At 35.2% G+C, this 26725-nt stretch overlaps 1 long non-coding RNA gene across 1 annotated transcript in view; it reads right to left on the bottom strand.

Annotated features, from left to right (window-relative positions):
* Positions 1–22708: 22708 nt before the first annotated feature.
* LOC119717187 (uncharacterized) overlaps positions 22709–26725 on the bottom strand; it is a 60563-nt gene continuing 56546 nt past the window's right edge. The window contains exon 3 of the long non-coding RNA XR_005266333.2: positions 22709–26025. This is a non-coding gene — a long non-coding RNA (uncharacterized lncRNA). The remainder of the gene's footprint in view (positions 26026–26725) is intronic.

The following is a 26725-nucleotide window of genomic DNA, read 5'->3' as shown; positions in this document are numbered from 1 at the left end:
AAAAAACGTTCCGGTCATTACAAAGTAAGTCTCCAAGTATTTAGACAAGCAGAAAGGTAAAAGGTAAATCAGCCCACAGTATCTTACTATCTCTATCAAACAACCCACTGATCTGCATACTAATATAATACACTGTTTGTATGATTTCTGTTAGGATAGGCACCACTGTATTCCTGAGGAAGTTGCATGCCTGTGACTGGTGAAATCACTGACTGCTTTTCATTTAGAGGGGCAACATTTTCATCCTCAGAGATGAAAATGATGAGAGATGATGTCATTGTTTGAGGGCACTGTCTTGCTTCTGTGGATTAATGCTTGTTTGCACGGGGATGGCAAATAATTGGTACAGCTAGGACCAAAGCTTGAGCTGTTTCTTACTCATGTCAGATACAAAAGTTCAATTGACTTCGGTACTTGAGGACCTAGGCTGGTAGTCTGAAGAATCTGACAGCTCTTGCCATTAGTCCATCTCTATTAACAAAATGTATCTTTGCTTAATTTCTTGTCCTATTTGTAGAGCCACAAAGTAGTAGTTACAGCCAACCTTAGGTGGCTTACCACATTTATAGTATTGGAAGTTGGAACACCTTTATGATCTATTTTTGTGAGGTTTTTGGTATTATGCTTTTTATTTGTTCTGGCTTATACTCATGCCTCTTGTATGAGGAACCCTTTGAGGCACAAGGAGTTTCTGCAGAGCATCAAATAACCGATCCATATGACATGTTTAGTTTAATAGGAATTATATGTGAAATCTGCTTATGCCACTATCAGTTCTTTGATACATCCACTTATTTGATGTTGGAAAAAAATGTTTTATAATAGATGCATGATCTTTTTACAGTGCATGTGTTTAGAGTTATTTGAAGACATTTATTAGCATTTTAATTTGATATTTTTAGTCATTCTGACCATGTTTTCTTTCTGTCCTGGTGGATGCAATGGGTCAAAATTCTACCTCTTGAACAACATATTTCAAGACTCTTCAGTAACTTTAGATACTTTCATTCCTACTGTCACCTGCTTTTCTTTATTTATCTTTCATTCCTGTCTTCTCATTGTGCTGTGAATTTTTTAACAATCATGTTCAGAGCAATTTACACTTCTATAGGTAGGCTCTCAAAGTGCTGATCAAACATTAATAAAGCACCACAGCAGAGCTGCTCAGGAATATTTTGATCACTTTTTTATGGAACACACAGAGTCATCAAAACCAAGAACTTGTTTTGATAAATCTTCTATTTGGAAAACACCCTGACAGAGTTCTGAAGCAGACAAAATGCATATTTAAACATTTTGAAATACAACAGTTCCACATACTTTGGAAATAGCTTTTCATTTGGCTGACAGTTAATAATAAAAAATGAAACCAAATGAAGAATTTCAAAAGCATAAAAATGAAAAATTTAGTTTGAGAGTTGAAAAGATGAAACATTTAGTTCTGAAATACTTGCAAAATTTCTGTTCAATGCCCCACTTGAGATCAAGGAAAGAATTGCAGAATCACTTCCCTCACCAGGGAAACTGAGGCATATGACTACATCAGTGAATAGTGTTGCAGTATATGCCAAGGTTTGTCCTGATAAAAATGCCAAGAAAGGAGACAGTTTAAATAATAAAATAAATAATAAATAATAAAATAAATACTAAATATACATTAGGTACACAATTATTATTTAATAAAATCTTAGGTCACTTGCAGATGTTGTTTTCCTACTGTATATTCACAGGAACACACACCTTTGAAGAATAAGCAAAATCAGTCTTGAGAGCAGCATTTAGATCTCTGCTGTCTTCCTGCTTACTAGATGACATCAATGTCATCACAGATGACATTGTCTCCCAGTAATAATTGCCTTTAATTTTGTGGTAGGAATCATTAATTTTCACTGGCTAAAATAAGGTTCAAGGGGTTTTGAATTCAGTGTATTGACCTGTAGATCCTTTTTCCGTTTTACTAATTCATGTGTTAGCACTATTAAGTGTTGTTGTGCAGTGTATCGTACAGCATGTTAACATGTTATTTCAGAGGCAGTATATACGAGCCCGTAAGCTAATTTAGCCTCTGTGTACATCTACATCACAGTATACATAAACCATAGAACAGACAGTGGGACTTAAGGTAACAATCAAAAGAAAAAAAAAATACTTGCTTTGAGCTTGCTTTTGTCAGGGTTTTGGTTTTAAATTGATTTGATCTGATAAGGTTTATAGACAGATGACATCAATGCTAAATACTGAGGAAGGAGACAATATGCAGTAATTAGTCCCAAAGCTGTTTTCTAAGTCCTGAGTAAGAAGCTCTATTCTGCAGGGTCCTGGGGTCTACAGGGAGATACTGAAGGCTCTCAGCTCTCCTCAGGAAGATACAGATGATCTGTGCTTCATAGCAGCACTCAGCATCTTCCAGAATGAAGCCCCTCAAGAGCAGTCTGATCCAAGGTTTTAATTTCATTTCTTCTCCCCAGAATCAGGAAGTTCATCAGTAAGATCCGCCGTCATTTGGTGCAATAGGATTATAGGGTCAGCAATTAGATGTTGTCATGAAGACAATATACTTATCAGTGGCATTTCTTATTCCTCAATTAGAATTTATTTTTGCCTTTTAGTTGATCTCCCCCCTCCCCAGCAATTAAATGCATAGGCTTTAATAATTGGGCTTTCTTAGCTACCTCAGTGTTACAGTAATAAGCTTCATTCAGCCGTTATCTCTGGGTGGGGCCAAACTTACAGTGAAGAACTTAAGTATATATGTTGTTGTGGTAGTATACTCTGCCTGTAGCTGTGTTTGTGGTGCATTTTTTTGTTTCTTTGCTTTAATTTGATTTTTTGTTGTTTTCCTTCTGAATTGATGTAATGAAAGAGACACATTAATGGGCTTAGTCTTCACTTACAAAGATTTTGTTGGTTCTGTAAGAACCATACATTTTTCCCAAAATTAGTAAATGCTATTCCTCTTTCTTGGGTATTTCCCAATATTCACTCTCTGTGTCGTGATAAGAAAAGCAAGGTAGTATTCAAAGGGAAGATTGGCAGTAGGCAAGCTTATCTAAAGCAAACAATTTTCTTTCCTGATGAAGTGGTGTCACTTCCAGGCAAACAATTCAGCAGACAGGATGTACAAATTAAAGCTGTTGGGCTCCTATGGCTGACAAATTTATCTAAAAATGGGGAATAACAACTTTGAATAACTACTCCACAAATCCTTACGCAATTTGTTTTATGTGGAAGCAAAATACAGAATCAAACCTCATAATGAGGTCTAAAAATTAGTACTTGATTCTTTCTTCTGCTCTTCTCTCAGATTATACTCTGCACTCCAAGTATTAAGAAATATTTTCATGCATCTTTAGCTTCAAAAGACAGTGGTTTGGGGAGAGATGTCAGAATACTTTTGTCTTCTAAGGTGGCCATTGCTCAGTTTTCACTGAGCTAGCTCTAAATGTGTCTCTTTTCAATATCCTATTGCTTTTTTATTTTGTTTCAAGACATCTTGAATAATGTAGGCAGAAGTAGAAGCCTAACATAGCTTTCTGTGCTACACTTCAGAGAAACAAGAGAGTAGTGTGGGAGGGAGGGAGAAGTTCTCAAAAGCTAAAAGGATCTACCTTTACCTTTCTGAGTTCTTTATATCTTTGCCTAAGGACTAACAACAAAATCTGTGCCATGCTGAGAACTGAAATCCTTTTCAGTTACTTTTTTTTTTTTCCTGAAATGCATTTCTAATCTTCTTAACAAAGTACTGACCTAGCATAACTTAATTTATGAAATCTGATGAGACTGCAATCTTTTATGAAATAAATTTAGGCTAATTTACTTTTTATGTTACTGTAAAACTGTTAGGCAATAGTCAACATGTGATTTTGAAATCTCAGCTTTTGCAGTGAAACACATGACAGTACCTGCTGACAGAGCTGTTCCGCCATATAGAAGAACCAAACATTTAATGGCCCATTTAGTTATAGAAACTGAAGGGTGAAAACAATGATATACTAAAGTCTATCTACATATCATTTTTTTGTTTGTTCGTATGTTTGTTTTTCCATTCACTGAGCATGCAATTAATCTACTCTTGACCAAAGCTGCTGCGGAAAATAAATAAATAAATAAATAAATAAATAAATAAATAAATAAATATATTCTGACATTTGGTTACTGCTATGCAGAAAAGAGGAATATAATTTTGATTATATATATATATATATATATATATATATATTCAATAGAACATTGCAACTACTGTTTATGAAGCACTTAAAGATTCTCCAGTGTTTAATGTTTTATACTTACTGTGTTCTAGACTCAGGAGAATTCCAGCTCAGTGAAGAGCAGCTAAATGCTTGATTAAAAATAAACCACTTAAAACCAAAACAATTTTTGGCTTTTCTTCCTCCACAGTTTCCATGGAATTCTTATGGCAGTTTGCTAGAAAGTGATTTGGTTTTATGACTTTTTTAAAGTCATAGCTTAAAGTTTAAAATAACTTCACTTTAATAGCAGGAGTAGTTTTATACTTGCAAGGGGAAGAAGGTTGGGAGATTTTATGGGCTACAGCTGAAACCTTGTTGCCTGGTTCTGTTTACAAAGTAGAGAAACAGCAATCTTAAAAGGCTGCAGTCTTCTGAACACTTGCAGATTAAAAAGGGAAAGAATTCTAGAAAGACCTATATCCTGTAGCTATGTAGTTCCAAAGGACAGATTTTCTCTTTTAGATCAGACTACAGACAGCATGTTTACAACTATGGTTCCAGTTAGTTTCTCCTGAGATTTCTCAGTTGTTTTTCTTGTTGTTGTTTTCCAAAAAAAATGTCCACAGAATTAACAAGCTGAACTAGCTCATCAGTTAGCAATTTTTGATTTAAAAAAAAAAAAAAAGAAAAAAAAAAAAAAAAAAAAGAAACAGTAGCAATTGGCCTGTTCTGCCAGCTGAAAGCATGTGGTAAACAGCCAAGCTTTAGCTGTAAATTAATAACACCTATAACACCTATAGTACCAAACTTTTACTGCAAGAATGGATCTCAGCCAGTAACTCTTCTGAGGCAGTTATGCTACAGTGCATGGATTTGAAAAGATACTTGTACACAGCTTGCAATATAACATAACAGCTCTCTCTTTATTTTCTGCCTTCACTTGTATGTCCTGAAAATCTAGGTCTTTCTGTTGATTTGGGGTCTCATTTCTGTTATTCACAATGTTGTCTCATCTATGTGGATAACAGTTCCAGTAAGAAGCCAGAGCAACAGACTTAGATGTAGTAAAAATGCATAAAACCAGAAGAGTTTCATGTCAGACATAAAGAGTTCCTGAATTAAGTACATGGGGTTCTAATGATGCTTAAAATTTAAAAAATAAAGCAAACAGCTAACAGAGATTCAAATAAGAATTATCTTATCATGAAATTAAGTGAAGCTACTGAAAAGATATGTTATCTTTTCTTGATAATTTCTGTGGGATGAAAACTAGTATTGAGAAAGAACAGGTGAATTATCAAACTGAGACACAAATGTCTGGAAAACACTGCTCTGTCAGAAAAATTCTCATTTTTAAGTTATCAACTGCATCTGGGGAATGAAAAAGAGGAAGACATTGAAATATTTTTGATAGTTGTAAGACCATTAACTGCAGAACTACTAATTTATGGTTGAAAGTCTGCAACTGAGATAGGGTTTATGGAAGGTTACTGTCTCAAACTTAAAATAGCAGTCATAATTTTCCAAGCTGATGGAATGCTCTGGATGAAGAATTGAACAATCTTACAGGGAAATCACTTAGCAAGTTACATTTTATTTCCTGTTTATAAGGATATTTCCTTAACAATTTAGACCTGAAATGTTATAAAAGGTGAGAATGGCAGAACAGCCAGTATATCTTGGAGGAAGGTTAACTGGAGCAAGTTCTGATGTCTCCTATAGGACAAGGAGAATTGCTTTTTAGATTCCATTCACTGTATGATTTAGGTTTATGTTGATTTAGGTTTATGAGATATTAGACAACTGTCTTGGAGATAAAAGGTCTACCTTGAAGATATTCACATTACTGAGTGAAACTAATCTCATCCTTTGAAATTCAATGCATGAACAAAGGTGGTAAGAGGAGCATATCATCCTCACATACAGGCTTAAGTTGTATTGGAAGCAATGGGAGCAATGGAAAAGGTTTAAATATGATTTTTCTCTTCATGAAGCCTAAGCAATGTCCTGCCTTTGCACAAAGCTGGTAAGCTTGTTAGATGGAAAAAACATTTTAGAAATTGTAGAGAGAAGAAAAAGTCCAGAAGAGAAGCAAAGGGCAAAAAGAAAGCAGAAGAGGAATTATTATAACTACTAGAAATTGTTCAAATGGCAGCTTATAAGCAGAATTAGAATTATTACATATGAGTAGCACACTAGTGCATGAGATATGTTAAAAACGTAAGCTGTTATAATGAGAAAAAATAAAATAAAATTGAATGTAGAAAGAGAACAGATTTCGTACTGCAGAAAACTTTCTTTTTTTTTTTTTTTACTGTATTGTACAAATTAGGTGTTAAAGTAAAATAACATTGAATAATTTTGTTATTGTTTGAGACAACACAGGATGTAAGACAGTTGGCATGTCAGATAAGGTAGCCTTTTTGAGAGAAATGTAATGAAGAGCTCGAGCACATGAGAATATATTTTTGAAGTAGCTAGAGAATCTAAATGAAGCAGCAAAAAGCAAAACCAAGTTATTAACAGATAGACAAATATTAAAAAAAAATAATAAAAATTGAAAGCTACCACAAAGATTGTTGACTGATGCTGCATAAGTAAATAAACCTAATTGAACTGTAGGTACATGGTTACTGGTGGCTATAAATTTGTTTGCTTGTCCTGACGAAGAGTGTTTGCTCTGGATTTTTATCACACTAGACAGAAATAGCATTATTAAAGATTGCAGTTACAGGACATCTCAGATATTAAAATTGTGGGAAATCAAGTATGGTAATGATAGAGAATAGATAATCTGATTTTGTGCATTTAATATTTTTTCCCTCAAGAGTATAATTCTAAACACGATCTTTTAATCCCAGGATATCCACATTTTAATGGTCTTACACAAGATAGTTTCTCAATTATTCAAAGATCTGTTAAAATTTTGGGGGACTATAAATGACACAACTAAATTATGCAGCAATAATCTTGAGCCTGGAGTTGTCGGTAGCCAACATACCATTTGGCAGGAAGTTTAAAATGAGACTACCTGACTGTATAACTACTAAAAGATGTAAACAAGGATACTCTAAATTCTTATGAATAGTAGAAAAAAGTCAAAGAGAAAATATAGTGTGCTAAAACATCCCACGTGACCCTTTTCAACAGCAAGATAATGTGTGTGCAGTATGACTAACAGTGAAAGAAGCAGAAGATTCATGTGAAATTATTCTTTGCTCCTGGAAGATGACTGCTAAATGAGAACAGACCTAGAATAGAGCTGAAATTATCTTATACAAAAGGAAGGTCAGAGGGGAAAAAAAAAAAAAAAAGATTGAGTCCTTATGTCCTTATGCAAAACCTAAACAGAAGACAGTAGATTAAGTAACACAAAGTAAGGCCAATCTTGCAGAACAATGCAAAATCTGAGTAAAACAGAATTCTGATCCCATGAGATGATTCAGAGACCAATTGATAGACTGGTGAAAAACTATGTATTATAAATACATTTCTTTTAGAAAATAAAGGATACAGAGCACTTACCATTACCAGGCTTTGGACAAAATGTTCCATGCTCTGAACTATTCTGAGTAAGACTAATGGTATGAACAGCTTGAGTAACGGAAAAAAAAAAAAAAAAAAGGAAAGAAATATCTCTAACAAAACCCCTTGAAAATGTTTGTTAGTCTACCTGTTATGCTAAAGACTCATATGTAAAATCACATTGAATATATGTTAATGAATGCCCTGCATCCATTAACATATATTATATGAATATTGCTTGTAATCTGCTTTTTATTTTCTGCCCACTCTCTTCACTCCTTTTGTCTCTAATGTGTTTAAAAATCTGTTTGAGCACATGCAGTTTCTATTCTCATTATTGAAATTCTTTCCAAGGATTTACCTTTTCTTCAATTCCAGAAAATGTAGTCCTAATATAATTTCTGCCACGTTGTTTTAGCAGAGAATAATAAAAGTAATTAAAAGAAGCATAAAACAACTTCAAATATTCACTTCCTTTCCTGTTACATCCATCTGTTTATGCATGTTCTTTCCTGTAATATCTTAAAAGTGGAAAGAATGTCTTTACATTTTAGATAATGCTAATGTTGTTGTCACTTTAAAAAAAAATACAAAATTTAAATTAATGATTTGGAGGCAAATTTTGTAGTTTGTTGCTGCCACGCTCTTGGCACAAAGGCAGTAGTGCAACAGTCCCACCATCAATGGAATTAATTGCAGATTTAAACGGTGTGGTTGAGGGACGAATCAAATTTGGAGAATTTATAAGAATTAGCAGACTGATGAGAATCCTCTCTCATTGTTATCTACTTAGCTGCTTTTGTGAGAAACAATCTGTGAAAAACACAGACTCAGGCAAGGATCTCAGTGAAGTAGCATTTTTATTTGTGATTGCAATAGCGGGTGTCCTGCAAGCAGGAGCTTACAGCAGAAGTTTATCATAACATTATGTTCTCTATTACCTCCATTACACTTGATTCCTCCCCTGTTTCATTTGACCAACCTTTAATTTCTCCTTTTCCTTTTTTTTTTTTTTTTTTATTTTCTTTTTCCTTCTTCTCTTGTGACTGGAAGCACCTGTGACTCTTCTTTTTGCTCATTCCACAACTGCTTGTCTTGTGTTTCTTAGCCATCCTCCTTATTTTGGAACATTGTCCCCTTATCTGCTTAACTTTCCTGCCACTGTTATGGCACTCTTATGCCTGCACAATCACTTTCAAATATGTAAGGAGTTTTCCACTGCAAAACCACAATTTTAATTCTCACACTTCCAGGCGTCATTAGCAGACATCATTAATGTTTTGTGCTATCATGTGCTTGAGGTGTGCAGGAGGAACCAACCTTCCAGCATGGAAGATTACCTCACTGTCTTAGTGAAGCGTAGTTCTCATCCCCACGTTTGGATACAAGCACTGGTTCTTGCACTGCTCTTTAAACTAACACCAGTTGTAACTCTGATACACTAAAACTCTAGGAGGTAGGGGGGTTATTCAGTAAATCTCTCCGTTTAGTTTTACAACACTGGAAGCTACAGGGTAGGTTTGTTTTTTTATTTTTTTATTTGAATTGGAAACTGAAGTGGACAAAGAATAGATTTCATACCCAGAAAGATGTATATAGTTGATATTTTTGTTTATCTCATTCTTTTTTGTTGTGTTACCTTCCTGAATTATGCCATCAATCCCAGAAATCTGAATTCTTAAAATAAATTCTCACTTAAGGAGAAAGAAATTTCCTTGACACTTCTTAGAATCATAGCATCATAGAATTCTTGCTAAATGTCTGCTCTCAGCCATCAAAAAGTGTCTACCTATCACCATACCATCTTTTTCCTTTTCTTTTTTCTTCCATTCTGGAGGTTGTGTTATGCTGAGCATAAATTATTAATACATGAATTTGAAAATATAAACATATGTTTCAGACCAGTGCTGCATTGGGGAGCAGAAGATGAAACAAAAAGAAATTCATTTTGGTGATGTGAATTGTGTGTTAAAAGCTTTGCAAATTTCAGAGTACAGTGATGTTCTTGTATAGTCGCACTCCTTTTGCAGTCTGAAGCTGCCACCTTCCCTCCTGTAAGTCACAGAAATTTTAAAATCAGAGTGAGAATGCCATTTTCCACTTATGTTGAAAAGCATTTGTCCACAGGCAGATTTGAAGTCTTTTCCTAGATGATTTTTAATTTGTGTTTATTATTGAAACCAGAGGACTCCTACTTTGTAAATGAAGTAATGACACTTTGGTGACTTATGTTTTGGGCAACCAGTTAAAAACAATAAAGAAGCATTGTGTGAGAGCCATCTCTGGAAGTGTTCAAGGCTAGGTTGGATGGGGCTTTGAGCAACCTGGTCTAGTGGAAAGTGTCCCTGACAAAGGTAGGAGAGTTGGAACTAGATGATCTTTAAAGTCCCTTCCAACCCAAATGATTCTATAAGAAGTGTACTTTCCAGAAGGCAAACTTCTGTAAAATGCCCTCACATTGGAAAAGAAAGCCACAAATGGCTTTTTGTCATTGTTGTTGCTGCTGTTAATCTCTGCTCTTCTTAATACTTTGCTTGCTTACACCAGTGGAGTGTGTTATATAACTCATGGCAAATAAATAGTGGCATAATTACATGAAAAAAAAAAATAATACAAATCCCCCTAGTTTTTGGTAGTGACTAGCTTAACAAAGCAGATTAAACTAAAACTAAAAAAAAAAAAAAAAAAAAAAGGTTGGTGGCCAGTCACTATTGGGGTTCTGCAGGGCTCCATTTTAGGGCCAGTTCTGAATTTTTTCATAAATGGTTTGGATTCAGGACTTGAAGGTATACTAAGGAAGTTTGTAGATGACACTAAATATGGAGGAGCTGTTGGCTCCATGGAAGGCAGAGAGATCTCTAACATCTATGTGGAGGGTAGAGAGGATAGAGGCCTTGCAAAGAGATCTTGACTAAGTAGAGGGCTGGGCAATCACCAACAATATAAAGTTTGACAAGACCAAGTACAAGATTCTGTACCTGGAATGGGGCAGCCATGGATATATGTACAGACTGGGGGATGAGAAGCTGGAGAGCAACCCCACAGAAAGGGATCTGGGGGTTCTGGTCAATGGCAAGCTGAATGTGAGTCACCAGTGTGCCCTGGCAGCCAGAAGGGCTGACTATATCCTGGGGGGCATCAGGCACAGCTGGTTGAGAGAACTGATTGTCCTCCTCTGCTCTGTGCTGGTGCAGCCTCATCTTGAGTACTGTGTGCAGTTTTGGGCACCACAATATAAGAGGGATATAAAACGATTGGAAAGCATTCAAAGGAGGGCTACAAAGATGGTGACGGGTCTAGAGAGCATGATATATGAGGAGCAGCTTGGTTTGTTCAGCCTAGAAAAGAGGAGACTGAGAGGAGACCTAGACTAGGCCTACAGGTCTAGGTCTCTGGAAAGGGAAGGTCTACTAGGCCTTCACAAAGGGAGCAGAGGGGCAGGAGCTGATCTCTGTTCTCTGGTAACCAGTGGTAGGAACTGAGGGAATGGCATGAAGCTGTCATGAAGGGGAAGTTCAGGTTGGATATTAGGAAAAGGTTCTTCACTGAGAGGGTGTTCAAGCACTGCAACAGGCTCCCCGGGGAGGTAGTCACTGCAGGAAGCCTGTTGGAGGTCAAAAAGTGTTTTGACAACACTCTCAGACATATGGTTTGATTTTGGGGTAATCCTGTGCGAAACCAGAAGTTGGACTCGATCCTTGTGGGTCACTTCCTACTCAGGATATTCAGTCTTTCTCTGATTAACAAATAATAGTTGCTTTCATTCCACATAGTTATATATAAAACCGAGAAATGAAAAGGAACCATTTTATGCATAATATGCTAAATTAATTTGGGCAGAATACCAAAATGTGTACTGTGAAGAAAAGTGAGCAGAAATGTGAAAAAGGCATGCTCAAAATATACCCCTAGTCTTTTCTAATAGAAAAAAAAAAAAAAAAAAGTTTCTGAAATTCATGTTTCCTTTTCCAGGAGTTGAGGTGTGGTTTTCTGTTTTGACACCCTGTATAAACAATCACTCATCTCAAACAATGGCAATAGGACAAAATCCAGACATGCAAACAATCGAGGGATAAGTTGTAGAAAGAATGATCCCACCTGAGCTCTGGAAAGATCTCAAAACAATTCTTAGATTAATTTCTCCTTTCCTAATTAAAAAGCAGCAACAGAGGAAAAATTGCAAGTTCACTATTTATTCCTGCTTTGTTCTGAAATGTTGATTTTTTTAAAGGGGAAGATTTGCTGATTCATACAGCATAGAGAGCATAGATATGTCCTCAATTCCTGCAGAGTGAAAACATCAGCAATTTTTCAGCATGAGGAGACAGAAAGCTTGACTAAAAATACATAAAAGCACATTTGAAATAAGGTGAAAACAACCTAAAAATATTACTTGGATGAGCATAACCTATTTAGGTGTTGTAAAAGTGCTGCCAGATTATGTGGTTCTGTATTTCCAGGGCATTTACAAGGTCATCCACTCAGTCTACTTTCTTTTCAAAATCGCTCATACCAACTGCATTTTGGAGAATTTTTGTTTAGATGCACACACCTAGTTCCAGCTTTTCTGTTCATTTCATCCCTTGACTATAACTCTCCTATCAAGTGAAGAAAGCAGCTATGGTGATTGAAATAACCAGTCTGGGAGTAAAGTCAAACTCTGAGTAAATGTTTGAGTTAACTTCTGAGATCGTGCTAAATGGCATGGCCGATTTTTGAATCCTTTTCTTACACATAAGGAAACTGGGGACTTCTGTGTGTGAGTACTGAAAGACTGGGGCTTCTTTTCAATATCTAAGGTTAGTATTATATGTTTTTGTTGTTGTTTGTTTGTTTGTTTGTTTCATCTCTAATGCTAATAGACATCTTAGTTTATAACTATAGTTGATTTAGTGTTGGGAAGAACTGTATCTTTTTTCTTGATTTTTTCAACATTAAATGTCTACTGACAAGTGCCATCGGTAGCACTTCCAATTTCCTATTGCTTTGTAATAAGCTACACAACCTTCCTGCCTTCATAAACCTTCAAAATATTTCTGAGATATCCAGAATGATGAAGAACAAAATAAGGGAGGGATTCTGGAAATCTGGATCAGGAAGTCGTAGAAAACTAGGTGAATTTCTTCAAAGAAGCAGGAATTCTGGAAGTTCTGAGACTGTCCTTTTGAGCTGGAGGAGCAGAAAGAAGAGTACTAGGAATCTTGAAAGCAGCTGGTCAGATGCTAGCATGCAGATAGATGTATGCATTACTAGAAGCTCCCACAGAGATCAGTATTTCTAGGTGGTCTCTCAACAAGAACACTAGAAGGCCTGAACTATCCCATGCTCAAACAGCTATTACATATACTTTGTTCCTGGCACAGCTGGAGACAGTATAATCCTACCCTTCCTAGAAATTCATTGTATGAGAGGAGGCCTTGAGACTGTGAAGATTTGAAGTAGTTTTCAGAGGCAGATCATCAAACTGAAATATTTTTATCTAAAGGTTGTTGTTTATTACAATAGATTCTGATTTTTAAACATAGTGTTTTATTGCATAAATCTCAAAAGCTATCCTTTTGTCAGCCAATGCCTATGCCTGGTGCTGTGTATACAGACAATTAACAAACACTCAAGAAACAGGAATGCCAATGAATCATGATACATAAAAGCAAAACTACATCGTTTGGGGTAAATCTGCCAGTTTACTCCTCATTGACTAATCTTTTTTTATTAGGATGATAGAGCAATTTGCTTTGGGAAAGAAAAATGTAACAACAACAACAAAAAACACCATGAAAAACAAGGGAACAGACCAGATTGTCCTGTGTTCAAGAGCAGGGGTGGATTCTTGAAGGAACATTTTGACTTTAAGAAAACTATACGTTTGAGTAACACATACTTGTGGCCTGGTACTAAATTGAGAGAAAACAAAAGCAGGCATAAAAATGAATGAAACCTACTCCTTTCCCTCAGGGGATTTATTTTCTTTTTGAAGTATGAAAATGCAGAATTCTCTTCTTACCTAAGAAGGGAAAATAAAGATGCCTAAGTCATTATAGATACATGTATTTCATCCCTACTAGCATTTAATAGTTCCTGTTTTATAGTGATAGGACCAATAGTAGAGACGTGCTTTCAAACTTCACACTGTGCTAAGTGACAAAGTGCTTGATATTTTTTCAGGGAAATTGCCAGGTCCTCAGACTAAGGATTATTTTGCAGAATAGATGGGGCAAGCCACGTTCATGGTGGTAAGGTAACATTCAGAAAGTGAGAGAAATTTTGAGAATTTGCAAAGACTTGCCAGTGATATTGAGGCATGTTTGTTTTGTTTGTTTTTCCCCAAAGTGTTCAGCCACAAAATGCTATACAAGTTTCACTTAGCCTGTGTTCCACTGAGCCCCCCAGCTCTATAGTTTCCTTCTTAGGAGTACAGGACCCTTCTTAAAAGTTAGGGTCCTTATTCAATATTAGTCATAAGTTTTCTCCTAAGAAATAATAAAAGGAATTAGTTTATGCATAGAATATAATCTAGAGAAAAAGGTCTTTCACAGAGTGTGAACTGTATTAGTCCAAAGAATTAGTCCAAAGAATTGACACTTTTTTTTTTTTTTTTTCTTCCAGATTTACCATGGAAGTGACAGTATCTTAGAAAATGCAGAGACCAGTCTTCTTTCTGTGTTGCCCTCAGGCAAAATGTGAAGAAGGTGGAGAGCATCAAAAAAAGTGAGTGCTTCAGGCATTTGCCACTAGCAAATCAGTACTAAGAGAAATAATCTCAATAGTGATTAACCACATTGAATTCCAGAAAATTAAAATAAACAAACAAAAAGAACAAAAACAAAAGAAAGAACTTTTCTCCAGAGCAGGTCAGTCCTAAGAGGCTATTGCCATTAGCATTCAGTGAGATTTAAATCTCTACACATTCTTTAATAATAATAATAATAAAACACCAGAGGCAAGATATGAGGAACTGCAGCTGGTGCATGATGACCCTTCTATGCAGAGCATATACTATTATAGCCACAGTATTACTCAGGACATAGGGCTCTATACACCCCAGGGCTTTTTGAGACTGTGGGATCAAAGTTCCTCTGGCAGGTTTCTGGGTTGCTGCTATTTTCGCTAAAGAGATGTTCTCAAAGGCTTATTCATGATTCTCCAGACACAAACCAGAACATGAAAGGAGGCAAATAGAACTGATGCAAGAAACAATTGAGGTGATTAAAAAAGAAATAAATAAAAAATAAAAATAAAAAAGGAACTGTACAGTAAAAATTAGTGGCAAAATGTGATGGCTGAAATTACTGTAAATTACAAGGAAATGTGTCAGTAAAAACAAACAAAAAAACACAGTCTGATGCTTTGAATAATATGGCTGCTGTTTTTGTGGGAAATATGCTTTTTCCTACTAGCTCACAACTTTGTTCCCTGTCCTTCACAGACAGCCTGGTTTCAATAAGGGACTGGTGGGATCTCTTTCACTGAACCAGTGCTCTTCACTTGTAATCCCCAATGGCTTTTCCTGGTCTTACTGAATATATAAACTTCAACATATGAAAAACCTTTAAATAAATATTGTGCTTGGATTTATCTCTTAGAAGTATCAAGAGACATACAGTGGTTTGTAGAATATTCTCCTGCAACTACTAGATAAACTAAATAGAGTAGATCAAAAGATTATTTTCTGTACCTGCAATTCCAAAGCCAAAGATCCATATTCTAAAGCACATGTACAGACAAATGGTAATAAACAACAAAGCAGCTTTTTTTTTTTTTGATTTTGATTGCTAATAATTAATATATACTTCTAGCACACACTTTTTATCCAAAATCATGTGGTGTCTTCAAGTCACTTATACCCACTGTCCACAGTTGCTTTCTGAAGCCTGTTTCGTTGATATTTGACTTCCACTGACAAAGGAAATTCTAAAGCTGTCTGGTTTTATGCCAAACTATTAACATAAGGGATTCTTACCAGTGGCAAATTTCCTGATATTATATTTTAATTGTGGCATCTGCTAAGGATTTTCTTTAAAAAAAAAACAACAACAACAACAAAAAAATCCCTCTAGCTGTTGTTGGATAGATATTTTCAAGATTCATCTGATATGAATATTTATTGGAAATGTTAATATCCCCTACAGAGGAGTAATGAAAACATAGGAACCTTTCTTTGCTTTTAAGTCAAAATGTCATGCTGTTACATATTCACAGGTTAAAAATTATCAAATGGTCCACACGAGTTATTTTATCATTGCTCTAAAAGCATTTTTTTTTTCCTTCTTTTGGATAAAAGTAAAGGTTTTAGGTGCTTAACTGTTAATGTGTAGAATGTGTAACACAAAAGAAAAAAGCATGTGAGATTGTCAAGAACTATCTTGATGTTTTGAAATAATTATCTAAAAAAAATATCACTTAAGACCTTACATAAGTCTATTAGTAGGAAATGTTTAAACCTACTATGAGCCAAAGTTTTTGACAAGGTTTTATAGGGACAGAGTGTCTGGAAAAAGATGAGAGAGAAAGTGGGGGAGAAAGTCTGTTATTTGGAAAGTATATTATGCTTTTTCTAAAATGCTTTAGAAATATGACATCACTTTTTCCTGACTTGAACTTTGGACAGCATATTGACATGAAATCAATTTGGTAACATGAAAGGCCTTCACTTAAGGAAAGATCTGAGAAATCCAAACCAAAAGTGAATTCTTTGTAGGCCCAATCTTGCTTTATTCTCAATAGCAATTATGTCAGAAATACAATGAAGATCAAAATCCCAGGAGGAAGTAATCTTTTTTCCTTTGAAAATTTCTGTGCTTATGAAGATGTGTTCTTGGTTTCTGCTTTTGGAATGTTAACTAAGCTTTCCCTGGGAGGAAGGCCCAGGCCATGCGTGCTGGGCACAGGGAGCGACTCACCTCACTCATTGAATTTGGTCTCTGCTGCAGTGATATGTGAACTTGAGACAAAGTGGTCAAACTGAGAGGAAGGAGAAATACTGCATTCTCAAACCCTCAGCAAACATCTGACAAGTAGAAATAGTTTATGCATAAGAACTAACAGAGAATGCTTCGGTCTCTTATTTCATCTCCCTCCTGGTGTTATAAATCCACACTGTCAGGAATATCATATTTTATTTGCTAAGCCCCCTGGGGAGGAAAAATAAATAAAAATTAGCAATGGAAGAAAAGGATCGATCTGAGATCTGCATTAAATGCTGCATATTCACTATGTGATGGATATACTGCCTCTCTCTCACTGCTTAGAAGTTATTTAATGGTCCAGCTGAAATGAGTTCCATAATAAGGAATACATGAAAACAAATACTGCAAAGAGCCATTGCACTGTCTATCTATCTCTCTGACTTAAAAGAGTGAATGTATTAAAGGGAAATATGAGCAGAAGGATGCCACTGAAACACCGACAGTAGGAGTAAGAAGTGAAGGAAGAATGTCTATATATTCTTCTTAGAGAAACAATGATAGATGGAGAGGCAGAAGTACAGGCCCTTCAGGTAGACCTCTTTCTGTACAAGCAGTTTTACATACTGAGTGTGTTTTGAACTGCTGATCATTTATGCATTAAAAAAAAAAAAAAAGCAAGCTCAAATATAAGCTTAAGTCATTGGAGAGAGAAAAAAAAAAAAAAAGGAAAGGTCTCTCTTAGAATTTTAGTATTTTTATCTAAAGTCATTGCAGGCTTATTTTTTCCAGGAAGCTTCTTCACCTTCACAGCTGAAGTCCATGAAATCCATGATCTTCTTTATGATCTTCAGCTGTTATTAGAGCAACTGTAGCTATACTAGCTGAGAGATCTTCAAGAGAAAACCATTAAAGGCCTAGAGGGAAAAAGAATCTAATTGCAAGAAAGACAAATTAGGTCCTCTGTCATGTTTCCTAAAGGAAAGATGTGAAATTCCCTGGGAAGCACACAGGAAAATGCCATTACCATGGCATCTGACAGGTATATAAAGGCATATATCACTAAAAACCTCAGAAAAAAAAAAAAAGTTAGAATACGAAGTAAAACATGACAATTTATGAAACAATGAAATACTAAATGAATAATTTTCAACTTTCTTTCTACTCAGTAAGAGAAGCTTGAGGGAAGAAATAATGACAGACTGGTGGCAAACTAACCTAAATTTCAAAGTTTATTTTATAAAAATAAATTAGTAAATGAATGATGTAAATTGATACTACAAATTAAGATATAAACCATTCCCACTGAAATGGACTAAATTGATATGTCTCTACAATGAAGTCTGGGCTAGAACTAGAGAAAGATAAAATTTTCATATGTAATGGCAGGAAAATAAGGAAAGCTTGCAAAACAGGCAAGTAGAGAAGGCAAGGATTTACTGGAGTTGGAAAAGAAGGCAGTCACAGTGGTGAAGAGTAGAATTGTTCTTTGATGTGCAGGCCTGTGGGGCAACTGCTGCCCCAAACAGTCTCTCAAATTGAGAAGACTTTCTAAAGATTTTTATAATGTGTATTTAAGTAACCAGTGACAAGATCTCAGAAGTATTTCCACTCTATTTACTACTGCTACTGCTGCCATCCATCCAGTTCTTTCCACTGCTGTCCAAGACAGGGGTCAGGATCAAGATAACATTATTCTGAGAGGGTCATTGTAATTCTTTCCAGAAAATTAGGCACAAATATTATCTTTGCAGAGAATTGCATAATTGCAGAACTGAGAGGTTCACTAATTAGCATAAAAAACAAACTGTACTTTTTTAATACTGTCAAGGCTTTAGAGCTTTTCTTTAAACGAACACAGGAAAAAATGCTTTTAATCTTTTTATTTCTGTGGTAAAATTTTCAATGTGAAATTTTACTGGCCTAGATAAGATGCACAGGAAAAAAAAAAAAAAAAAAAAAAAAAAGAGAGGGAGAGAGAGAATGAAGTACCTTCGCCATTGCTATTGGAGAATTTCTTCCCAGAGGTGAATATTGACATATTGACATAGTGGTAGCCCAAATTGCTGAATGTAATGAAACAGCTGCCCTGAACAGTTTTCACAGGACACACTAGCCCACCCCATTACAGTTTCATAAGAATCTTCATCTTCCATTTTGAATTCAGTGGTCAAGATTCTGTCTGGACACTGACATAGTCTGCCCTATATAGCCTGCCTTAACAATTTTGCATTAGGCAGGAACTGTGAATCAATTTTTATTTCATGTAGGACCTTGAAATACTGTGCTGGGAATAAGATGTTAGAATCACTATTATTTAGGCATGCAAATTAACTTGTAAATAAGTTGTTTTCAAAATAAACTATATAAAATCACACTTAGTTTACAAATGTTAGTTTATAAACTTGGCACTACAAATAATCCGTAACAAAAAATCACATTAAAACGCACCCTATCATTGCAGAACCCATAGCAGACAAATAAATGTTAAAGGCGGGGGGGACACCTTTATTTTAGAAGAGAAGACAGGGTGGTTAGTTCTTATGGTATCAATGTAGTCATTTTAATCAGTGAGTTATGATCATCTCTTCATCTGCCTTGGTCATACATTATTTGGTATATGATGCTTATGAAATTATGCATTACAGCTCTACCAGCTCCAAAAGCATTTGATTGTGATTAACATGATTTCCATGGTTATCAAAGGAATTAATAGTGATTTATTACTTATTATATTGCCTTCAAAAAAACTGAACAGAGACATTACTTTAATATGAATCGCATATATTCCTGATCTGTAACTTTTGGACACTGCTTCCATTGCTTTTGTTTTTGCTGAATCTGACATTATTTTCTTTCAATTCTTTCCCTGTCACTGATTTCATTTGACTAATATCAAAGTATCTTTTGCTTGAGTACTGTATATGTGTCCTGAAATTATAATTTATTTTTTTTTCTTAATTATTTTAAAGATGTGCAAAAATGGGGGTTGATAAATATTCCAGTGAAGCTGCTCAGGCATTAAGCTGTCCTGTCCTCTTGTAACCTGTCTGGAGGCTGTGATTTCTCGGTTTCTCTAACACTTATTATTTTTCTTTCCAAGCTGACAAGCTCCATATATATCACAGAGGATATCACATTCAAATCACTTCTTTGTGATTGCTAGAAAGGGTATTACATTAGTTTTGCAACTAAAAGAAAAGCAGATTCCAAATAATTCTGCAGGAAAATATGAGAATGAAAGTGGATGTGTAGTAATTATCAGTCACTTTGGAGATCAAATAGAATTATAAAAACAAAATTCAAAGTAGGTTAAAATATGCAAAATTTTCTTCAATGGACAGTTTTCAACTGTGAGTGAACATGCCTTTATGCACTTCAGTTATTTACAGAGAGTGCCTTGAAGCCACAGGCAGATAAAAGAACACACGTGAAGGCCAAATGGGCTATGTCCTTACTATCTTGCGCTACTTTTATAAGTGTAGTGAGGACATATGCATTGAGTTATTTTTGGAAAGACTTCAGCTTTTGAGTGATAGTAATACTTGCATGACTTTTGCTGAACTGTGACACAAAATCTTATTATGGTGTTATCCTAGAGATGGATCTGTGGTTAAACTATGTTAACAGTTGTGTTTTTGTTTGCTGTTTCCCTCTATGCTGTTTCCCTTCAATTCTCATCTAGGTGTCGTTATTCGTCTTCTGTCCTTTAACTTATGCTCCCTACAGAACAGAAACAATACTTATTATGTGTTTATGTGAGTGAGACTGAACCAGGTTCTGTGACTTGATCTTGTAGCTGCTGCTTTGTTTTCAAAATATAATTATAAGGAATTAGAAATAGTAGTAATCATAATAAAAAAGCAGACTGATTAAATTGCAGTTCTACTCCGAGAAGGACAGCGAACATTTTTTATGTTGGTTGTGGCATTTCCTGAAGAAATAACAAATGTCAAATGCATATGCAGATGTGTGCATTTGTATACTAGAGACTGAAGTGAGAAAAACTGTTCCCAGAAGATTATGCAGAGAAACATTTATTGCACAAATATGCACAAGACAGTGAAGACATAAAGAGTAAGCAAGCATGTTTCAGAGCATAAATTTGTATTCCTTTTGTGTCACTTAAATTTTAAATATGACTTCAACATTACTCTCTGGTATTTGAGAATCTGTCTGTTCTCATACCTGTCACATGTCGTTTGAATATCACTCTGCACTTACAAAGTGTATTTTTTCCACAATATCTTTAAATGTTTTACAGACATTAAAGCACTGAATCTCTAAGATGCTGCATGAAGCAGGGAATCAGTGTTATTTTAATTATCCCACATGTTTATCTTACGCTTGTGCAGTTTTAACAGAAAATCTATGACATTAACACTGAAATCTAATGATGTAAACCATTAGTCTTAAACTTCTCTTTAATAAAATAAAAGAAATATATACAAGATACTACATTTTCATTCAGAGATAGTAGTAGCAAGCTCAGAGTGGTATCACTGGAAAAAAAAAGTTTGGCTAGTATACTAAGAAATCAATATGGTAATCTTTTATGTCTAAGATGCAAAGCATAGAACCATTGGCAATCATTAAAATACTGTCAGTGAAAGATTATAAAATAACACCTGTTCATCATAGTTACACTTTTTTTCCTGACTTTTCATTTCTTTATATTCTTTCTCTTTAGCAAGCAATGCATCTGCTAAAGAACATAGTTGTGCATCTGCAGGTTTTCCTCTGGGAAAACTAGAACCTGACAGTGGTGTTTGTAAAGAACAAGATCCATCGCGGATTATGGTTCAGCCTTCTAAACCTAACCAGTGCCATAAACTTCCACTCAGGACAGTTATATATTCCCCTCTACTACAATTAAAAGTCTTATATTTATCATTTGTTATCCTGTCTAAAATTTACAAGCCTTTCCCCACTCTGTTGAAGGAAATGAATCTAAAACACTTCACATGGCCTCACCACATACTGTGAGAGTAAAAAGTCATGACATTTGGTGAGCACAACTTGTGCCAGCTAATGATAGCTAAATTTAAATACTCTCTCCCTGTTTGAATACCAGTCTTAACTCCTTTACTCTGCTTGAAATCAATTAAATTCATTAACTACAGAACATTAATTTGTAATTTACTGCAATCTTCCTATAATATGAATGAAGTCTGGATTTCTCCTCACTATATAATATCCCAGTGGTAACAGTCTTGGGCTTCTGGGATACCTTGCGCCTTGACTGATGTGCTGTGCTTTGGGATTTATTGACATCTCTTTCATTTTCACGTTCAAAACTAAATGCTCAAAGGTCATGATCCTGCAATACTTACACACTTGGCCTTTAAGGATTTTAAAGGAGTGGGAATTAAGATTTGAAAATCATTTCAAGTGGGACATACAGCAGGTCACGAGCTGAAGCAGCACTATGCTGTGGTAGGGTACGCACCTTGGTATACTGGGGGACATGGGGGACATCCACTTACACAGGTTGGATGATAATTGTAATTTTTTTCAAGACAGCATGACATTTCCTGCTTATTATAGTCCAATTAGCAACATATGCAGCAGCTGGTGAAAGAATGGATGCTGAGAACCTTTTCAATAGCACAGCCATTTCATATAACCATGAATGAACATCTTGGGACTGTTTACTAACAGGTACTTCTATTCCTTCGAATGTGCTTGCTTTTTCTTCATTCTATTAACCACCATCTAGCTCCTGAGACTGGTAAGAGAGTAGACTATGAGTTATCTTAAAAATAATAAAAATAACAATAAAGGTAATATAATAATAAGGACATACAGTAACAGCATATAATAATAATATTATTAAGAATAATAGGTAACTCTTGGGGGGTTGTCTTACTTTTATATTGTCCTAAAACATTGTTCATTCATAGAATACAGTGAATAGAAAGTAATTGTGGACTACTGTAATAAAAGCTCAGTCCTTTCTGGAAAAAACTGCATTTCAGTTTGTACAGTAGGCAGATAGATGAATGTAGCAGATCTGTCACAAGGAAGATGCAAAGCTTAAAGTGTTAATATTTTTGTAGTGAGTGGAAGAGTTATGCTTTACAATACTCTTATGAGGAAATCATGTACTATGTATCATTATTTTTAATACTTTACTCTCAGAGGGAGAAAATAACAGTTTCCAAACTTGAGAATTTATTGAACAATGTCTTGTGTTTGTTCTTAAATCTATTACATTAGCAGCTAAAGGACTGGAGACTGGAATACCTATAGTGACTCTTCCTTTCATAGCTGTTGAGAAGGTTTGGTCAACATTGTTTTTGCAGATACAGTATGACTGCTGAAACACCATCAATAAGTAGGTATGGATCTCAATAAGAGTGCTATATTTACTTCCCAAAAGGCAGTTATATGCATTATTTCTAATATGGAAGGTCAACATACAGGTAGAGCAGCTTCTGGCTTTTCTGTTTGGAGGATCATCCAGACAGGTGTTTAAACATCCATTCTGACGTCTACTAACAGTAGATATCAACAGGCTCATATCCCTTAATGTAGAAAAACTATTATTTGAGATGAAAAGTTACATTACTTGGCATTAAGCATCTTCAGTTCTCTCATCCTGAAGCTTTATTGGTTTCCATCTAGCCTATATTCAATTTGGTTCTCAGGATGTTTACAGTTTTGCACAATACAGCCTAAGTTTTTGTAACTCCAAAGTTAGGGATCTTCATACTGACTTAAGTTCATACTGACTTAAGGACCATCAGTATGCGGGGTTGTCCTGCTCATACCTTCTTTGATCTGAAAACTGACTGTAATGTTATCTTGAATGAGATGCCATCACACCCAGTATCATGATCCTGTGACATCTATTGAGTCCCTGTTTCCAGTTAAGATTGGCTTGAAGTATCTTTGAGTACTCCAGCTCTTCAGCCCTGCATTACCCTACAAAGAATGTTCATGTTACAGGCCAGATGAGAATCACATTTATAAATCCAGGAAAGAAGCTCCAATATCATTTAAGCTCTTGTAGCTGTAAAACAATACATTTGAAATAGGAAGCATACTTTTGGCTAATTTCTGCAAAATATATTGATAGTTTGAGATCCATCTCCATTTCATCTTCAACAATTGTGCTACGCTCTAGTTGTAGGCACATTCATTTGTTTTAGAGACAGCAGATATTAACAAAATCCAATAACTATTTTTCACCTGAGTAATTATTAGCATGAAAATGATTAGGGAAAGACAGTAACTGATATCTGTCTGTTGTTGTATTGAGGAGACACTTGATGGAAAAAGCATGTAGTTATAAGCAGAAATATGCAACTAGATGAAGATTATTTTTTTTTTAATAATTGGTAGTTTAAACGCAGATGTTTAGAGGAGCCATGTGAAACTCTGCATAAATTCATGTAATATCATTAAAATTCTTTAGAATAGTCATTTTTTATTTTTTTTAAAGGGAAATAGTTCGTCTAAGATAATTTATTTTTTCTATATTCACATTAATAATTTTGTTTTAAACTGCATAACATTGTGGGAAATAAATAAATGCATCTGTGTAGCCTAGCAGGTTATATATAATTTAGTGTACTAAGCAAAGCTAAGGCACAGAACTGGCAAGCTATCATCCTCACCTGTTATTAGCATCTTCCCTGTTTAGTTTTGTCCTGTCTGAAGTGGTTCTCTTCAAGGCAATACTTCTGTATGGCCAAGAGGATAAAACATTCTGAACAGGCAATATGCAAAGAGCCACCACAGGTTTTGCTCACCTTTTTTAAATTATTTTTCTTACAGCATTATTCAATATTACTGTATTTTTATTTTTTTTTCTCCAGCTAACATTATAGGCCTTCATACCACAACCAGTGGCAAGCAGCGCTCACCCTGAGGTTAATGCTTTTAAAAACTTTCTAGTGCACTGTAATAAGGTCCTTATATTAATATTAGACAAGCAGGAAGCAGATAAAGTAGAACTAACAATAACCGAAACTTTTGTGAACCCAGGGCCGACCTCTGTCAAGCACAGATACAGCCTGTGTCACTTGGACTTAAAACCATCAAACACTGCCAGGCCCTGTTTTATTTGCCACTGTGAATATGCTCTCAGGTATACACAGCACATAAGTCCCATACTTAAAGGCTAAACTTGTAGACTAAAATTTTGCTGCTTTGCATAGTGCAGAAATAGGAAACATTTTTCAACTGAATCTGCAACTATTATCTCAGGGACACGGAAAGCATACTCCATCTGGTTTCTGGTATAGTCTTTTAAAAAATTACTTTATTACTTATGAAAACCATAGCAAAATATGGTCAACTGATGGAAATGAATCTGTACAGTCAGTTTTAGAAATCAGCCAAATAAGGGACTTGAATGATAACCCTGAAACACGTTAGATGAAGTCATTATCAAAACTATTGTAACTGATTTTTTTTTTCTGTGTAATTATATTTTAATGAAAAGATAAAAAAATATATATATAAATCCATTTATTTTGTATTTTTTTTGTCAAATTAAGTAACATTCTATCATTTTAAATAAAGCAAATCTGTATGTCCAAATATGTTACTGGAAAGTAACTGCAAATTTCCAAGCAGACATGTAGTAGAAAAGCTCAGTCTCTTAAAAAAATCATTTTAGCATCAGGGGTTTCATTCCACCTTAGTGATGACCTAGTTTAACCCTACTTAATCTTTGGTAGATCATGAAAAAACTGCCCAGCTTGGTATGGCTGAATACATAGAAAACAGCTGAGCTGGACCATGATTTGTAATTAAAATTATACTTAATGGAAACAAACAAGTACAGATGAAATAGATCAGAAAGAGAGGAATGAATGGATAAAACCTTTGTTACTCTCCAGCGATAACTGTTCCATCTCTTTCTCATGCTCTCTGAGCCTATAAATGAGTTTCTGACAGCTTTTAATTGCAGCAGTATTGCCTTATTCTGGAATTAGTTCCACAAAGTTGTATCTATGGTGGGAAAACATATATCAATAACCATTATAAATGTTTATTATATATGGTTACTATACTGCATATATCAGACACTACTACATTGAATCTTTTTCTACATTGAATCTTTTTTGAGATAACTTCAGCCTTCTGTTGAGCTTGCAGAAAATTTACCATAATTCCCATTATTTCTTTTCCATGGGAAAGGTTTTAACATAATGACTTAGAGTTAATTCTGCTTATCATTGTCCATTAACAGTCTACTAGACAGAGTAGAGCATTATTATCTGCATGTGTGTAAGTTTCAGATATTGTCCAGAATAGATGGGTGTGATTTGGTCCATCATATCATTATGAAACAGGTGATGGTCTTGTTGCAGTGGAGGAGAATGTGTACACACAGTTATTTTCACGGTTCCATGCATGTCTCCTGTATACCAATGAAGTGCAGGCCATGATCTCTTTTTCAAAAAAAAAAAAAAAAAAGAAAAAAGGATGTTATTTGTCACAAATAAATCAATTGGAAAGATGAGTTGAGTTATTTTTTATCAATACTCTTTAACCAATCCTGGCTTTACACGGCTCATCAAGGTCTTCCCTTTTAGCACCTTTCACGATACTGGGAGAAAGTAAAAGAAAAGCAAACAAGCAAAAAGGCTTCACACTAGCCTGAGGCTAAAGTAAATGTATTTTAAAACTGTGCCCAACCACTGTGACAAGAGCAGTGTGCTGTAAAGAGGCTGGCAGCATCCAGCTGGTGAAATTATATCTTGTTTGTATGGCAAACACTTAATAACTTTTTTGCTGTGTTGATGGAAATGATTAATGCAGGTCTGGCTGTAGGATGTCCATAACCAAGAAAGGCATATTTAGAAAGTGTCTTTTTGTCTCCAGAGCAGTAGAATATGCCTTGACTGCAAAGAAGCACAACTGCAGAGTGCAGTGAAATAAAAGCTATCTGATTTAGCCATAGAACTCACAAACTCCTAAGTAGTTCTCTGAGATATTACACAGTGCTAAAACTGGATATCTTTCACTGAGCAAAGTACTCAGGTCAGGGATCAGAATTCACACCATTGTATCCCAAGCAATTCCTCAGCAGTCATAATTATATCAGAAAAATGAAATTATTTCTGCAATCCTGAACATGTTATGTAATTT

The sequence above is a fragment of the Anas platyrhynchos genome, chromosome 5 (assembly GCF_047663525.1).
Source record: "Anas platyrhynchos isolate ZD024472 breed Pekin duck chromosome 5, IASCAAS_PekinDuck_T2T, whole genome shotgun sequence".
NCBI classification, from domain to species: domain Eukaryota; kingdom Metazoa; phylum Chordata; class Aves; order Anseriformes; family Anatidae; genus Anas; species Anas platyrhynchos.
The sequence above is the reverse complement of the archived record's forward strand: the minus strand, read 5'-3'. Positions and strand labels throughout refer to the sequence as shown.